The following is a 15,119-nucleotide window of genomic DNA, read 5'->3' as shown; positions in this document are numbered from 1 at the left end:
GGCCAATCACCCAGAATACTTCTTTTTATTCTGGCCATAGCCAAAAGTCTGGTTTATTCTAGCCGTGGCCAAAAGGATGTTTTTTCACATCCTTTCAAACTCTGTTAGCTGTGTCCAGGCAACCTTCTTGCAGCAGCCCTGTGAGGAGTAAGGAAGATGGTTTTCACTGTACTAGGCTCTTTATCTTATTAAGCTTTTAACCTAGTTTATATCTTCCTTCAAGGAATATTTTCTACCCCTCTCCCACTTATCTCTTGCTTCACTTCAGTCAGAGTTTGCCTTTGGTTTATGAGTACTTACCATGTTCAGGTCAACAAACTGTTCATCCTCTGATTTCCAGCTTTGTACAGGTATTCTCGATCTCCAACGGTCGCTAGTGATTGGGATCCTCAGCCTGTTCTCGCTACATGGTTGCTCCCTTCTTTTGCACCATGTAGTTTTGCACCATGACATAGTACTTTCTCTGTACCACTCCTTTTTTCTAGACAACAGAGATCAGGAGATGTCATATACTTCTCATCATTATGCTTCTATTTTTCTCTCTTCAGTCTCTCTCACTCTGGAGAAATGGCTCTCCATGCCTTAGATTGCAAAATAACAGAACATAAAATCAATTTCTAGACCGCACAGCCTTATAGTTCTATGCAGTTTACAAAACACTAATAAAATTAATTGCCTAATAACCTAGAAAACAGGTTTTCAAGAGTCTCCTAAATTCTAGATGAAATAGTAATTGCTTGCAATCTTTATCCTAAATGGCAGCCTGATATGAGAGCATACATTCATTATATCTTTTACACTTGCAACCCTTCGCTGATGGACAGACAAATAAAGCATGAGTTTTATGAGAGAATTTTTGAGTAGACGTTGAAAATAAATCCATCAAGTACAGTGGAGCTTGACCCATCAGGACTCTGTAATAGATGCAGCCCAATTTGAAGACAATATGTGCCTCAAGCAGTAGCCAATGCAGGTCCCAAAATAGAGGAGTAACATGTTCAAACTTATTCAAGCCAAATATAAGTCTAGCTGCGGTGTTCTGTATAATTCACAGCCTGGAGATAGTTTTTTTTAACACCGCCAGGTAGACAATATTACAATAGTCGAAGTGACATAATATCAGTGATTGGACTAATAGCTTAAATGCTGTGAAATTGCAGTAAGCTCTGAGAGTACGTAGTTTCCATAAAATTTGGAAACCCTTACGTACTACCAAATTAACTTGGTTTTGCATATTCAAAGTTTAATCAAGAATTACTCCTAATATTTTGACAGAGTGGATCGGGTATTGTAAAGTTTTTACAGTAATGGAAGCTTCTGAAGGTTCCTGACGTGGTGAAGCAAAGAAAAACCTTGTCTTATCAGAATTCAGGGTAAATAACCTTGGCTTTTCTCTTACAGGGAACTACTCTCTACAGAACCTCTTTTCATTGGTTCATCTCCTTCATTCCTCATGAGTTAGCTTAGCCTATCCCTACAGATCTATATCCACAAATTTTGTAGTCCTTAGCTTATATTTCTTTTGCCATGTTTTGGCTATACTGCAACTTGGAGCATCTCTGATAGCACGTATGATCTCAGCTATATTGGCTTCAGTTGCATTCTTACATTCCTCACTTATAGGAACAATCTGCAATGCAGCTACTTGGTCCTCCAGTTTATACATTCATGTCCCACTCCTGTCTGAAATCTTTTCCAAAAGGGAGAGTCGCTTTGGCCAAGTAGTATCCTACAAAATTTCTTTCCTTCATTGGTCAACTCTTCCTCCTTTCCGTTCCAATAAGCTAAGGAGTCCCATATGTGAGAATATGCTGCCTGCTTGTCCTAGGATAAAGCACAGTTACTTACCGTAACAGGTGTTATCCAGAGACAGGCAGATATTCTCACAACCCACCCACCTCCCCTGGTTGGCTTCTTAGTTTTTCTTATGGAACTGAGGTACCACGAGCAGGCGTCAGGCGGGAAGGCAATCATGCATACCCTGGGCAGGCAGTCAAAGTTTCTTAAAACTTAAAGTGACAGTACAATTTTCATACAGTCCGTACTGGGTTCCATGGATGACATCACCAATATGTGAGAATATCTGCCTGCTGTCTCCAGGTAACACCTATTATGGTAAGTAACTGTGCTTTCTATGCAAAGAAAGTAGATATATTTCAAAACCATAATTGTTGGATTTATATGGAATTATTATTTGGTCCTAGCACAGGTCCTGCTTGATCACCACTTAAGTCATCAAGAATTGACCACCTGAACCCTTGCATAAATATTGTATGCTGCCTGATACAGTATATTCAGCTGCAGCCGGGTCCTATTAACACAGAGAAACAATACTTATGCCTTACCATAAGAATGAAATGTGGCTATGTTCCCTGATCTTAATTAGTAGATAGCATTACAGTTACCATGGTAAATGCCTGTTTTGTTGAACAGTAGGTGATCTTAATCCTTAGTTCACAAGCAATCTTAATTGAAAGTCTTATAATCAGCTAAAAGCTACTTTCAATAGGTGGGCCTTAGTTTGAGGTGCTATTTACCGAGTTGGCCTGATCTTTAAAATGCAGGGTTCTATTGTGGTTGGTCCCAGGTGCTCATGTATGGTGGATGCTTTCTTTCTTGTTTGTTAATTGGAAATGTAAGAATGTGGTTAGGTTTTTTGAAGAAGAATTTTGATTTATATATTACAGTAGGTAAGTCAAAGATTGTAAACATTAATTGGGTTCTTCCTGCATATTGTAGTTTATATTGCTCAGTTATTGTTCATTGGTTTCCTCAGACAGCTGGCTGTCAAGTATTTGCTGATGAACTCCCATTTCAAGTAGGTCAGGTCTGATGCTGCTTAGCCAAGTGCTCATAGAGAGTACAACAAAACACTGATCCTAATACTCCACGTTAACTAGATGAAATGAAAATTATCTAGTGGTATGTTTAAGTTAACATTCACATTGCTGTCACGCCCCTGGCCCCGCCTACCCAAAGATATAGGCCCAGTGTCCATTCACTGCCTACCAGGGTATAGGCCGAGGGTCCATACACCGCCTACTGAAAATATAGGCCAAGTGTCCCAGCTAGCTGGAGCTCAGATGCTCCAAGAAGGTTTTGAGCTTACCAAGAGTTAGGCCGAAGCCAACATTCTTCCTCTCAAGAGTCACCATAAAGCTCTTGAACTCAAACTATGCTCCTTTCTGCTGGGAGTCCATTAAGCAACCCCCCCCCCCCCTTTCAGCTCAGGATGAGGTCCCTCTTGACCCCCCCTCAAAATGTTTGGGATTGGGGGGCTCCAAGCCAAAGCTCCTCTCCTTATCAGGAGTCCAGTTTAAGACTTTAGGAGTCTTTCTTTATAAATCACCCCTTTTCTCTGCAATTCACCATCTTATGCAAATTAGGATGCAAATTTGTTATTCAAATCCAATGGCAAGGTCATTCAATCTTTACTATTGGGCAACACAATACTCCGGGGAAATAGGGGTAGCGGGTTCCTAACACCACTCACCTAGTCTTTCTCTATGACTAGAACCACCCCATTGTGAACTCTGTGGAGGAGTAGACTCGGGTGTAGCCCTCCCACAGGAAAGTACTCACACGTGATGAGACATACATCCCATCACAATTGCCTACACTGTGATGTACACATGGTGGGGATAAATGATCCTGTGTGGTAAGTGGCACACCAGAAGTGTCCTGTACAGCAATGGCTTGTATGTACAGAAGATGAGGAACAGGTCATAAGATCAGTGGTTCAGTAGTATGGTGAGGGGACAAGAACAGAAGTAGAGACTGATGGGGGGAAGAGAAATAAAAGCTTCTTGGGTGGGAGATAAGACTTGTGGGGCTTGGGATGGAGAGGAAGGGATGGGGAGGAAGGGAAAGAGGGGAGAGAAAGAAAAGCTTCTAGTTTGGGAGATATGGATCATGGAGAGAGATAGATGGAAAGAGACCGGAAAATGGATACATGAGAGAAGGCAATGTGTGTGGGAGAAAGGGACCAGTGAGGTGGAGTGATAGAGAGAGCATGAATAGAGACAGACAGAAGAGGGAAAGGGAGGGGGAGCTATAGAAAGACTGGTAAGGTGGGGGAAGAACACAGAAAGACTGGTTCAGAAAGAGAGAGACCGATAGGGTGAAAGAAAAGGAGATTTATCAATATAGATTGATTTTATTTGTTTTTATGTATGTACTATTATAACCCGCTCAATGTTAAATACCTATTGTAACCCGCTTAATGTTAAATACCGTAATAGACAGAAATTAAAGCGTTTATTTCCAAAACTCATTCCATTTAGTTCCAAAGAAAAATCAATAGTTCATGTAAATTTTACATATTTTTCATTTCCCCATTTAACTTGGCTACAGTGAAGGACAAATACACGTTTGACCTCAATAATTAATTACACTGATAGTTAATATCCTTTGTCCATACAGAACTATAACTCATTTTATGCCATAATCAAGTCTATTTCATTCTTGAGTAAATTTCTACTTCTCCACAAACTTAAAAAATCGGAGTAACTTTCACAAAGAAATCTTAGATAGTTTTTCCTCAAAATGAATCTTTAAGATTCCTACATAAAGTCCCTTCCCCCCAAATGATGTGGCTCTTATTTGACAGATTGCCCCGTTATGACAACAAGCCTGAAAAAGAGAGGGAGGGACAGAGGAAGAGATTGTGGTATATGTATGGCAGGAGCTTTCAGCATTCCTGCCCTTCCCTCTGCTGACTTCCGAACTCTCGCGGCAGCATCAGAGCGAAGCACGAGACAGGCGCGAGATTTTCGTGTTCCTGCCTGGTCCCACTCCATGAATGGCTGACATCAGTTCTTGCGGGACCGGCGGTAGTCATTCACAGAACGAAGCGGGACCAGGCAAGAATGCGAAAAGCTCACGCCTGCCTCATGCTCTGCTCTTATGCTGCCACGAGAGTTCGGAAGTCAGCAGAGGGAAGGGTAGGTATAATCAAGAAGGGTATTACTACCAGAACGAAAGAAGTTATCCTGCCATTATATCGAGCGATGGTGCATCAACTTCTGGAGTACTGCGCCCAGTATTGGTCGCCATACCTTAAGGAGGATATGGCATTACTCAAGAGGGTTCAGAAGAAAGCGACACGTCTGATAAAAGGTATGGAAAACCTTTCATACGCTGAAAGATTGGAGAAACTGGGACTCTTTTCCCTGGAGAAGAGGAGACTTAGAGGGGATTTGATAGAAACTTACAAGATCATGAAGGGCATAGAGAGTAGAGAGAGACAGATTCTTCAAACTTTCGAAAAATAAAAGAACAAGAGGGCATTCAGAAAAGTTGAAAGGGGACAGATTCAAAACGAATGCAAGCAAGTTTTTTACCCAATGTGTGGTGGACACCTGGAATGCGCTTCCAGAGGGTGTAATAGGACAGAGTACGGTACTGGGGTTCAAGAAAGGATTGGACAATTTCCTGCTGGAAAAGGGGATAGAGGGGTATGGATAGAGGATTTTTTTTTTTTTTAATCTTTATTCATTTTTAAACTTATAATAAGTGTGATAACATATCCATACAAATAACCATAAATATATCACTTAATAATCAACAATGATACATATAATATTCTCTTATCTCCCCCCTCCCCACCCTTATCTATCATATAATCAATACTTATACAACATGTAACAATAAAAATACCCTCCCTCCCACTCCATAATTGAACTTGTAAATTTAAGGGAAACAAGATTTTTCTAATCATTACAATACTTTGTTAATGGCTCCCAAATATCTTGAAATTTCCTGAAACAACCCTGTTGTATTGCAATAAGTCTCTCCATTTTATAAATATGACATAAGGAGTTCCACCAAAAATTATAATTTAATCTATTCCAATTTTTCCAATTATATGTAATTTGTTGAATGGCAACCCGTCATTATAAGTAATTTGTTATTATTTGTAGATATGACTTTTTGCTCTCATTGCCATACCAAACAGCACAGTATCATATGATAATGCCACAGGTTATCTAATAAACAGTTAATTTGGCCCCAAATTGATTTCCAAAAATTCATAATGAATGGACAATAGAATAATAAATTATCTAAAGTCCCTGCTTCGAGATGGCAGTGCCAACATTCATTAGACTTAGAGCTATCCAATTTTTGTAAACGAACAGGGGTCCATAAAGCTCTATGTAACAGAAAAAACCAAGTTTGTCTCATGGATGCCGACACTGTACATCTCATCCTCCAAGACCAAATTTATGGCCATTGAGACGCATTAATTTGATGCTTAATCTCAATGCTCCAAATGTCTCTCAGACCTGTATTTGGGTTTTTTCTTAATAAATCCAGTTAATAATTTATACCACTGAGCGGCCTGGTGACCCAAGAAGTCTGTCTGAAAACATAGAACTCCAGACTATATTGATTATTAAGGTTTTTCCAGTCAGGGAACCCCGCCTGAATGGCATGCTTCAGTTGCAACCATTTAAAACTTTCTGATTTAGTAAAGCCATATTTGTGCTGCAACTGTGAAAATTCAAGCATTTTTCATTAGAGATAACATCATTTAATAAACGTATACCTGCAATCATCCAATAGATAGAGGATTACTGCACAGGTCCTGGACCTGTTGGGCCGCCACGTGAGCGGACTGCTGGGCACAATGGACCTCAGGTCTGACCCAGCAGAGGCATTGCTTATGTTCTTGTTTTCACATTGCAGTAAACTAACACACATTAAGGGTAAATAGCTCTATGATACCATTTAATTTATACAGCAAGCTTACAGTTCTTTGCACATTATAAAGCAAAGTGATTACCTAAGCAAGAAGTAAAGTTTTCCTCTTTCAGCTTGTCTGACTCTCCATTGTATAGACTTCTTGCTAAAGACATGCCTTAGCCTAAATTTTAATTCAATTAGACCCCAGATCAGTAATATTCCAGCCCACTTACAGCTGTCTGGCACAACTCTAAACTAGGGTGTATTTTAATGGCACTGCAGTTAATTTCTGTCTAGATGTCTTGCTCAGGTACTTTATTCTCCAATATAGTAAGGTAAAATTATGTCTTACCTGTTAATTTGATTTCCTTGAATCCTCCTCTAGACCAGTCCAGATGCTTGTATTCTCCTGCCAGTAGGTGAAGTCTGAAAACTAGTGAATTATGATATCACTGCATATAACATTCTGTGCTGCCTAGAAACAGTCAGTATCTTCTTAACACAGCAGGACATTAAACTCTCCATGAACTTGTGGGAAAACTCAGCAGCAAACATACCAGAAAGTTAATAAACCACTGTTTAAAAGATTATAAATGTAGAGAAATATATTACTTCAATATCCCTTTAAATATATTTTAATTTATTTATAACTTTGTCCAAGACAACTCAAGAAACAGCTTGGATAGAGGACTCCAGGGCATAGCGTTTGTAAACAATTTCAAGTGCCCACTGATCTGAAGTTAACTGTACCCTCTGGTAAAAAAAGAAAAAAAAATTTACAGCCCCTACAAAAGGAGTGGTCTCTGCCCACAAACCAAGATCTCTTGGTTGCATCACTTTATTTTATTTATTTATTTGTTGGTACTTGATATACCACAAAGTATCCAAAAGGCATCTATGCAGTTGAGAAGATGTATGTTAGATGTATTTCTGAGAGGGGAGGTAAAGACAGAAAGTTATTGTCAGCAGAACAGAGAGGGTGTTTAGGCTGGTAAGGAATTATACATTTGTTGAGATAGAGTGGTACTAGATTGATAAACCAGTGTCATCAACTTGAAAGATACACAACTAGATACAGGGAACCAGCATTTCTTCTTCAGTGATGGCAAGACATGATTGAAATGGTGTGCTGAATATAAAAAGTTTGACCACTGCAGATTGGATGAGTTATAAGTGTTTAAGAGATGACACAGAAAGTCCTGCAAAAAGCACATTGCTACAGTGTGAATCAGATGATGGAGGAAATCACAAGGCAAAAAAAATGATGAACCAATGTCTGAATTTATTTGAGGTTTGAAGCTAAGTTCGTTGTCCCATATGAAACCTAAAATCTTGATTGTGTCCACAAATTTTAATGTATAAATAAGGTGACAAAATGTCCCGTTTTCAACGGGACAATCCCGTTATGGGACCGACCATCCCGTTGTCCCGACCCACCGCTTCGGGACGCCGAAATGTCCCGTTTTCAGGGACAGCGTCCAGAAGCTGTGCGCGGGGACAACGGACCGGCGATCACTTCCCTTCTGCGCTAAAGCCCGCCTCCCTCCTTCCCTCCCTACAGCTCCAAAATGGTCAGGTGGGGCCTGCCAGGTCCGAAATCACCCTCCCTATTATCAGGGCCGGCATTAGGGGATGGCAAGGGGGCCCTGCAATCCAGGCAGCTCACTTAGCTGCCATCAGCCCTGCCTTCGGCTGCGTCGGTAATGCTAAACTGCACGGTAAAACCAAAGAGAGAAGTCGCGGGACTTTCCCACTTGCCTGCATCGCTCGAAGTTCTGCTGCTCTTGATCCTGTCCCCTCTGAAGTGACTTCCTGTTTTTGAGGGGCAGATCGAGAGCAGCAGAACTTTGAGCAATGCAGGCAAGTGGGAAAGTCCTGCGGCTTCTCTCTTTGGTTTTACCGTGCAGTTTAGCATTACCGGCGCAGCCAAAGGCAGGGTTGATGGCAGTTAAGAATCGCCTCCAGTCTCGCAGCAGCACTAGAACACTTGCCTCTAAATTAAGCTACGGGTTGATTCCCTGTGGGTAAAGAGGGGAAGTACTGGAATGGGATGTGGGAAGATGGTGGGTTGGCTTGCTCAGGAAAGGGGAGAAAGCTGCTAAATCAGATAAGGAAGAAAAAAAGGAACACAGGAAGATGCTGGACATGTAAGGTTGTAGGGTGAAGGAAAAAAAAGACATGAGGAGTAGGAAGGCAGGTGGGAGATGCTGGACACAAAAGGAGAGAGAAGGAAAAGGGAGAGGAACGAGAGATGCCAAGTTCATGGGAGGGAGAGAAAGGAAAGGAAAGGAGATACCAGACCAAGGAGGGGGAGGGAGAGATGCCAGAGCATGGGGGGAGAGAGAGGAAACAAATCCCAGACCAGAGGGAAAGGAGGGAGATAGATGCCAGGGCATGAGGGAGGGGAGGGAAGGAGATAGACATCAGACCATGGGGTGGAGTGGAAAGGAGAAGAGAGAGATTCCAGAACATAGGGAGACAGAAAAATGGAGAGGGGGAAGCTGAAATGAATCGTGTACAAAGGAGACAGTTTATGGAAGGAGCATAGAAAGAGGGAAGATACCATATGGAAGAGAGAGAGAGTGGGCACTGGATGGAAAGGGCAGAGAATGGAAGGGGAGACAGAGGGTGAACAGTAGATGGAAGGGGTAGAGAGAGGAGGGACAGACGCGGAATGGAAGTGTGGAAGAGAGGAGGGACAGACGCGGAATGGAAGTGTGGAAGAGAGGAGGGACAGACGCGGAATGGAAGTGTGGGGGAGAGGAGGGACAGACGCGGAATGGAAGTGTGGGGGAGAGGAGGGACAGACGCGGAATGGAAGTGTGGGGGAGAGGAGGGACAGATGCGGAATGGAAGTGTGGGGGAGAGGGGGATCAGACACTGGATGGAAGTGAGGAGGAGAAAGAAAAAAGGGTACATGCTGGATTGAGGGAAGAGGATAGAGTTATATACTGGAAGGGGTGAGGGAAAGAGGTGGCAAGCTATAGGTAGACACAATGAAAGAGGGAAATTGAGGACTGAATAGTAAGAAAGAATTTAGACATAGACAGAAAATAAATTGAGAAGGAAGAACAGGAGGAAGGGAGCAGAGAGAGAGATGCCTGAGCAGGGGGGGAAGGGGAGGAGACAGATACCAGACCTAGGAGGAGGAAAAGAGGAAGGAGACAGATACCAGATCTAAGAGGAGAAAAGGAGGAGAGAGATCACCAGACAACAAAGGTAGGAAAAATGATTTTATTTTAAATTTAGTGATCAAAATGTGTCCATTTTGAGAATTTATATCTGCTGTCTATATTTTGCACCATATTTGCCTGTTTTTCTATAGTTACTGAGGTGACATTGCATATTTTAAATTCATCTGCCTTGACATCTTTGAAAAAAATCTGAAACTCGTAAATGATAATTAACATTTTCTCTGCGTAGTGTGCTTTTGTGGGTTTTTTTTATTTTATGTTTACCATTATGAATTAAGATAGTGTGTACATGAAAAATGAATGGAAGAAATTGGGGGCGGGGCTAGGGTGGGACTGAATATTAATAGATGTCCCCTTTTGATGAAAAAAACAAAATGGTCACATTAGGAAAAGGTGAATTTCCAGATCTGGTGAGAGGATTTGGGGTTTAGTAGTTTGTGGAGATTGTCCTTGTTAAGATCAGCTAGGGAAATGGAGGGTAGTTTAAGAGTAGTATAAAAGTAATTTGAGCCTAGGAATGGATGGGCAGAGGCAGATAGTAGTTCACAGGTTGCTGTGAAAACTATCTTTAATGCTAAGCCTCTACAACCTCTCTCTTAGAATCTGGCTTAATGTGGGTTAGGCACTAGGCCAGCATTCTTCCCCTCAAGGTTCTCCATGAATATGAAAAACAAAAAAATCACCCTGGTCATTCTTAGATTCATATGTACGCTCTGCTTTGTAGACACTCCTGACTTCCCCTTCCTTTTCTTCACTCTTTCTCTTTCTTCCCTTTCACTCTTAATTTTTATTCTGTTCTTTCTCATCTTTTTCTCATACAATCTCCACAAACAACTCCATTACTCTGAGCTTTTCTTAATACTATGGTCCTTTATAGATAATTGTATATTTATAGACTCTATATATACAAAACGTTATATTATTTTTATGTATTTGAATTGCTCCCTGTAATTTTCAAAATACTCAATAAAACTTATTGAACTAAAAAAAAAGGATCACCTTTGTAGTCTGATCTCTAAGAAAGTACTCAGAGTTTAATCTCAAACTAAGAGGCTGAAACCAATCAGAGGTCTCTCCTCAAGAACGCTTTTTGGTTATGTACAGAGTCCCATTTCAGTAAAGTTGGTATAAATATTGTAAATATCTCCTAAATGTAAGATCCCCTGTATTGGTAGGATCCTGATTTTATGGTGGAGATAGCCCAGAAGACAATCTCCTGCCCAAGGCAAGAGCTTAAGAAACCTCTGATGATGTCACTCACATATTAATTCAGAGAGATCCAAGTTCTGCCTGGGGTCTCATGCACTGCACATTTCTAAAAGTTGCTGGAAATCCAAAGACTGGGTTTCCAACTGCCTTTTTGCAAGATGTTTATTGTTCGGTAACAGTGCATATCAGGCTTCATGAACCTGTACTAACAAGCAGCAACTCCAATTCAGAGCTGCTGGTATCCAGTCCACATTACTCCAACCATCTAACACTTAGGCAGCCCTAAAATCTAGACCGCTAATGTTCTATACCTAGGCTGGGGAGATTCATTCACCAAATCTCATATTCCAAGGTGCGTGAAATTACCCCAGGCTACAATAGTATTTTTAGACATTTATTTATTTGGCTCACGTTTCTTCTGTAGTAATCCCATCTCCAGAAGGCTTACAATTTAAGACTCCCTTTTAATAAGCCATGGGAGCGAGTGCTACGTGGCAAATGCTCTGGCGCCCATTCAATCAACTATGGTGATGGAGCATTTACTGCACCAGCCTGCGCTGCCAGCTTTAGTAAAAGAGGGGTACGTTTGTACCTTAGGCAAAGGAAGGCTAAGTGGCTTACAAAAAGTGACCAGGGGCAGCAACAGGATTTTAATATTGACTATAACCACTACTCTACTCCCACCAGAAACCGTGCCTCTATCCAGTTAATACAGAAAAATAAATCCTGGTTGAATTAATGCAATATAATAGTTATGATAGTAATAGTTGAAGCAATATTGCCATCTAGAGTGTCCTTGTGGTATTTTACGCTGTGCTTCAAATGCTTAAAATGAGAATACGGTAATTAAAACCTCAATGCCTTGCTTTGCTTCAAGTATAGACTCAGATTATAAACCCTTGGGGGGACAGGAAAATACCCACTGTATTTGATGTAACTTGCCTTGAACTACTGAAAAAAGCATATGCTAAATCAAAACTTCTTTACTTCTTTATTTCATAAGGAGATCTGTCACCCTCTAGTGCTCTCTGCTTTAGGCAGCTTATATACTCAAACAGCACAGTTACTTACCGTAACAAGTGTTATCCAGGGACAGCAGGCAGCTATTCTCACATTTGGGTGACGTCATCGACGGAGCCCAGATGCGGACGCCTCACAAGCAGACTTGCTTGAAGAAACTCGAAGTTTTGAGTTGCCCACATCGCGCATGTGCGAATGCCTTCCCGCCCAGCGCAGGGCGCGTCTCCTCAGTTCAGATAGCTAGCAGAGAAGCCAACCAGGGGAGGTGGGTGGGTTGTGAGAATAGCTGCCTGCTGTCCCTGGATAAAACCTGTTATAGTAAGTAACTGTGCTTTATCCCAGGACAAGCAGGCAGATATTCTCACATAAGGGTGACCTCCAAACTAACCAGAATGGGATGGCAATTTAGGAGAATAAATTTTATAATACTGTTTGGCCAAACTGTCCATCCCGTCTGGAGAAAGTATCCAGACAATAGTAAGTGAAGGTATGAACCGAGGACCAAGTAGCAGCTCTACAAATTTCCTCAATAGGTGTAGATCTGAGGAAGGCTGCCCTAGCTCTAACTTTATGGGCTGTGACTTTACTGTGAAGAGGTAATCCAGCCTGGGCATAGTAGAAAGAGATACAAGCCGCCATCCAGTTGGAGATGGCACGCTTAGAAATAGGATGATCCAAATTATTTGGATCAAAGGAAACAAAAAGTTGAGGAGCAGTTCTGCGTGCTTTGGTGCGTTCCAAGTAGAAGGCCAAAGCACGTTTACAGTCCAGAGTATGAAGAGCAGATTCTCCAGGATGAGAATGAGGCTTGGAAAAAACGCTGGAAGAACAATGGATTGGTTGAGATGAAATTCCGAGACCACTTTAGGAAGGAATTTAGGATGAGTATGAAGAACCACTTTGTTATGATGGAACACAGTGAATGGTGGGTCAGCAACTAAAGCTTGCAGCTCACTGACTCTTCGAGCAGAAATGAAGGCTATGAGATACACCACTTTCCAAGTGAGATACTTCAGATAAGCCTTATCAATTGGTTCAAATGGAGGCTTCATGAGTTGAGTAAGGACAATATTGAGGTACTAAACCACAGGAGGCAGTTTGAGAGGAGGTTTGACATTGAAGAGTCCTTTCATGAATTTGGAAACCACCGGATGAGCAGAGGGGTTTCCCTTCAATAGGGTGATGGAAAGCTGCAATTGCACTGAGATGGACTCGGATAGATGTAGACTTGAGGCCAGAATTGGATAAGTGCAAAAGGTAGTTCAAAACAGAAGATAAGGAGGAATGCTGAGGCTCCTTATGATGAGAAAAACACCACGTAGAAAATCTAGTCCACTTTTGGTGATAACATAGTCTAGTGGCAGGCTTCATAGAAGCTTCTAAAACATCTGACAGATTGAGAAAACTGAAGAGGAGTTATGTTGAAAGGTACCAAGCTGTCAGGTGTAGAGACTGCAGGTTGGGATGAAGCAGAGATCCTTGACTCTTGTGTAAGCAGAGAAGGACAAACTGGTAGAAGGTATGACTCCCTGCTGCTGAGTTGAAGTAGAAGGGAGTTCCAAGGTTGTCTTGGCCACCGAGGAGCGATTAGAATCATGGTGGCATGATCGTTCAACTTGACCAGAGTCTTGAGAATGAGAGGGAATGCGTAGAGGAAGAGATTCTTCCATTCCAGAAGAAAAGCATCTGCCTCGAGGCGATGAGGAGAGTATATCTTGGAACAGAACTGAGGCAGTTTGTAGTTGTGGGGAGCCGCAAAGAGGTCTATCTGAGGGGTTCCCCACTGTGAAAAAAATGTGATGAAGGGACGAGGAATGGAGTGTCCATTTGTGAGGTTGCAGAAGACGACTTAAGTTGTCAGCCAAGCAATTTTTCGCCCCTTGAATGTAGACAGCTTTGAGGAAGGTGTTGTGGCAGATTGCCCAGACCCAAACCTTCACAGCTTCTTGACAAAAGGAGGCAGATCCCGTCCCTTCCTGTTTGTTGACATAATACATGGCGACTTAGTTGTCCGTCCGGATGAGGACTACCTGGCTGTGAAGATGATGTTGAAAAGCGTTGAGCCTTGAAAATCGCTGAGTTCCAACAGATTTATGCGACATTGACGAACTGTACGGGTCCAGTGGCCTTGAGTATGGAGACAATCGAGATGAGTGCCCCAAGCATTGGTCGAAGAGTCTGTCATGAGGACCTTCTGATGGGGGGGGCGTTTGAAAAAGCAAGCCTCTGGAAAGATTGGAAGAGAGCATCCACCAACAGAGACTTCTGCAAGGAAGGAGTGACTGAAATGTGTCGAGAAGGAGGGTCGCAAACTTGCGTCCATTGAGACGCCAGGGTCCACTGAGGAATTCTGAGGTGAAGTCTGGCAGAAGTACCATCATGTGTCTCACTGAGATGGAAGAGCGGGAAGACACAGTATGACAGAGTTGAAGAAGAGTTTCTATTCATTGTTGTGGAAGGAATGCTTTGAGTTGGACAGTGTCCATAACAGCTCCAATGAATTGTAGATTCTGTGAGGGCTGAAGTTGAGATTTGGGAAAGTTGATTTCAAATTCCAAACTTTGTAGGAACCAGGTAGTCCGTTGGGTTGCTACAATAACCCCTTGAGATGTGGAATCTTTGATGAGCCAGTCATTGAGGTAGAGAAATACCTGAAGACTATGGTTCCTTAGAGCTGCCGCTACCACTACCAGGCACTTGGTGAACACTCTGGGAGGCAAGGCCAGGCCGAAGGGTAGTACTCTGTATTGATAATGCAGATTCCCCACCTAAAATGTGAGGTATTGACGGGAGGCCAGATGAATGGGGATATGAGTGTAGGCCTCCTTGAGATCCAGAGAGCATAACCAGTCATTCTGCTCGAGAAGGGGATAAAGGGATGCCAGGGACAACATTCAAAACTTTTCTTTGACTAAAAATTTGTTGAGAGCCCTGAGATCCAGAATGGGCTGCAGATTGCCCGACTTCTTCGGAACAAGGAAGTAACGGGAGTAAAAACCCTTGTTCTGCTGT

At 42.1% G+C, this 15,119-nt stretch overlaps 1 long non-coding RNA gene across 3 annotated transcripts in view; it reads right to left on the bottom strand.

Moving 5' to 3' along the window:
• The window catches only part of LOC117357927, a 60,097-nt gene that overhangs the window by 28,540 nt on the left and 16,438 nt on the right, over window positions 1-15,119 (bottom strand). For 2 of the 3 annotated variants that reach the window (XR_004538902.1, XR_004538900.1), the window contains exons 2-3: window positions 7,037-7,117; window positions 301-481 (exon numbers count right to left, since the gene is read on the bottom strand). This is a non-coding gene — a long non-coding RNA (uncharacterized LOC117357927). The remainder of the gene's footprint in view (window positions 1-300; window positions 482-7,036; window positions 7,118-15,119) is intronic. The other variant, XR_004538901.1, reaches the window with a different exon arrangement.

Source organism: Geotrypetes seraphini, chromosome 3, assembly GCF_902459505.1.
Source record: "Geotrypetes seraphini chromosome 3, aGeoSer1.1, whole genome shotgun sequence".
Lineage (NCBI taxonomy): Eukaryota > Metazoa > Chordata > Amphibia > Gymnophiona > Dermophiidae > Geotrypetes > Geotrypetes seraphini.
The sequence above is the reverse complement of the archived record's forward strand: the minus strand, read 5'-3'. Positions and strand labels throughout refer to the sequence as shown.